This window comes from Rousettus aegyptiacus, unplaced genomic scaffold, assembly GCF_014176215.1.
Source record: "Rousettus aegyptiacus isolate mRouAeg1 unplaced genomic scaffold, mRouAeg1.p scaffold_m13_p_10, whole genome shotgun sequence".
Lineage (NCBI taxonomy): Eukaryota > Metazoa > Chordata > Mammalia > Chiroptera > Pteropodidae > Rousettus > Rousettus aegyptiacus.
This window is the reverse complement of record NW_023416285.1, coordinates 25,846,012-25,849,606: the sequence shown is the minus strand read 5'-3', so window position 1 is coordinate 25,849,606 and position 3,595 is coordinate 25,846,012.

Below are 3,595 nucleotides of genomic sequence, written 5' to 3'. Positions count from 1 at the left end.
CTCCAGGGCAGAGTTGTGTTTCTTGGGTGAGAGAAGGAAAATTACACACAGGTATGTATGTCCTGGCAGAAGATGATGAAATTACACTGTGTATGTTTTGGATTTTCTTTTTACTCCTCAGAGACTGATCAACTAAGAGAAACTCAAGCAAGAAAGTAAAATTGATGAGATTGTCGGGATGACTGCTGGATTTCAATGTCCTTGGCCAATGCTGCCTTCATAGCACTGTTGGTAATTGTAAACTTGTTATAGACCACACATAACAGAAAGCGCTTGAATTTCTGCTTTTAAACACATGGAAAAATACAGTACCACATCTCTACCACTCAGAATATATTCTATCTTGTCTATAGCTAAACGAGCCATTAGGTTGTTTACAATATCCTCATCACCTCAATAGTCTATAATGTTGATGATTGCCTTAAAGTTTGGTTTTAAATCTTGGGAAAACGGTGGCAGCGTGATTTTTGGATTTTCCTAAATTCCCTGTAAAAAACACAAGGTGACTTGTATATTATGTGAATTATATTTTAATAAAGCTGTAAAAATTATACATATATGAAATCTCAGGATCCTAAACTATAAGAAAAAAAAAATAAACAGAGCAACTAGATCATAAAACAAAAAATCCAGGGACAACATATACGAAAAATACAGGGAACAAGGTAAATCAGTGAGCTCTAAAATATGAGCCATAACACCTTCTGCCATATGTGTAAGAGAAAACAGAAGAAAGCCGTGGGGCCGGATTTGATGAATATGAGGATGGACGAACCCCCAAAGAGATAAAACTGGGAACTAAAGCAAGTCAATGTGATAATGGCCCAAATATCGGATGTTTGCCCATCTCAGTTGCTGGTGATATAAGATTCCCATGTAAAGGCTTAAAGGGACTAGAGCAGCACAGCCTCTTTGAGAACTTGATATACTGACCCATCAGGGCTCTCTTCCAGCATAACGTACCACACTGAAGAGATAAAGTAAAAAGAAGTTCTAGATAAAAGTGGATGGGTGAGGAAAACAGAGCCAGGAAACATTAGAGAGCAAGGTGTGCGTGTGTGTCTATAATAAATTATTTTTTAGAATTTTTAAATTTATAGAAAAATTGAGATCAGACAGTTTCCAGCTGGTTTCCCCTATTATTAACATCTTTAATATCTTAGTATGATACAGTTATAATTAATGAACCAATATTAATACATTATTATTGACTTAAGTCCATATTTTATTAAGATTGGCTTAGTTTTTACCTAATGTCCTTTTTCTCTTTCAGGATCCCAGGATGCCACATTACATTTAGTTGTCACATCTCTTTAGGTTCCTCTTGGCTTTAACAGTGTCTCAGACTTTTCTTTTTTTCTATGACCTTGATAGTTTTGGGGAGTACTTGTCAGGTATTTGTAGCTGTCATATAGATTTTTAAATAATCTACAAAAAAGAACAGAAGAGAGATTTCTGTGAAGTTAGAAAAATTGTAAGAATAAAAATTCTTCTTAAAAGTTTTGGAAAACTAATTTTACATAAAAATTAGCTACAGAAAATTACTGACTTCAAATTTTATACAAAGTTATTATAAGTAAGAAAAAGAATTGAGAGCAGAATAAAATCTCTACAGGCAATAAAACATACCAGAAAGTTGTATGCAAAAAAAGATAAAAACTATAATATTTTTTTCAAAATAAACTAAACGTTTTAAGAAAATTATTTAAAACATAAAGGAAGAGCAAAAACAACAATTTGAAAAACTCAGAAGAGAATGGGTGTCAAAACATAATTTAAGATAAAAGAAAAATGAAGACTAAATTAGAAGAAACGAAAGAGTGAATAAATACATCAAATAATTCCTTAAGAGAATTAGGAGATTAAAAGGATAAAAAATTGAAATTCAAAAAGAAATGATGAAAGGAATAAAAAGATTCAAGGCAATGAGATAGTTATTTGAAAACAGGCAAATTCTAGAAAATCTTTCTGAAATAACAAAATAAATAAATAAATAAATAGATAAATAAATAAATAAATAAATTGAAACATTTCAAAAAAGCACACTATTAACCTTAGAATATCAACCCTGCATGACCAATACCAAGACAAATTCTAGAAAAAATTACTGAACTTTAAAGAAACAGAAAAAAATATTAATGCTTTGTGTTTATAGACAAAGAAAGCATATGACATATAGGGAAAATCCAATTAGATTATCATCAGGCTTTACAATAGCAATGCTTTATGACCACAGAAAATGGTATAAAATTCTTTAACACTCAAGGGAAAATAAATATGTACTAAGATTTCCTATCTTGCAAAAGTGTAAACAGTAAAGTAAAAAGGGTGCAAAAACTTATAATCAACATGGAACGACTCAATATATTGTCCCATGAACCCTATAAAAGTCTTGTCATCCTAGATTTGTGTTGGAAATATCAGTGTGAATTTATGAGGTGTTGTATTTTTATAAACATGTGTGCATATCTGGTATGTGCATTTCCTAGCTGTGTGGGAAACTCTATAGTTATATATCTTGTGACTTTTTTCAAAATATAAATTCTAAGAAAAAGATTAAACAACAATGTCTCAGGATGGACAGACAAAATCATAAAGAACTGCAAAGAAACGAATGCTCTTAATCTCAGAATAGTGGTTATCCCTGAAGGGAGGAAGGGGCTGTGATGGGCTAAGGCACATGGAGGGGTGGCTGGTTAGCTGGTAAAATCTATCTCTTGACCTGAGTGGTGGTCACAGGCTCTTCACTTGATAATAATTCACTATGCCATACTTCTGTGGAGGTTTTCTGTTATCAGTGTTTTGTTTTACACTTATAATGGATTTTTTAAAAAAGTTTTTTAACGGTGTTTTTTAAATTGTTTGAGTTTTGAGGTCCTTTGACATTCTGATGAAAATATTCCCCAGAAAAATGTATCAACATCTGAATACTTCTTGTAGAGTCAGGGAACCTGACACTCCTTCCCTCCCTAGCTCCGCCCCACTGGGGACTGTGAACCCCAGATGAAGAATGCTTGTTTAAAATATGCTTTACTCAGAGGAAGGATAAGTCGAAGTTAAACAAAATGGCCATGAGCTGAGATACACTCTGTTTCCACATAAAGAAGGAGTTCTTACATTGGAGTCTGTGCATGAACCATGAGGAACCTGAGAAGCACCTGAAATACTATGGCGTATTTTTATGTGTATATATGAGAATTTTTCTAGGGAAAATATGCAAAGCTTTTATTAATTATCAAAGTGGTATGTGACCTCAAATGGTTAGGAACCCTAAAAACCCAAGAGAACCTTGTGCTGCCGAACCATTGTGGTGGGAGAGCATGCTTTTTTGTGCCTTCAGAGAACTGCAAAGAAGATCCCACCCTTTGGACCCCAGCGATCTTTCCTGTGTCCTCACCCTGACGCTTTCCCCAACGGTAGGATCAGGCCATAGAAGCAGCAGAGCGTCCCTGAGCTTCCAGATAGTTTTTTCTGTTCGGCCCATGCCTATATCCAGGCAAACGGGCACATCTCTTTCTTTTCCATCTCAGAACAGTGAGTCACTGGGTTTCCCCGGTGTCAGTCCTGAGACGCCCCTCCACAGTCTTCGCTAGAC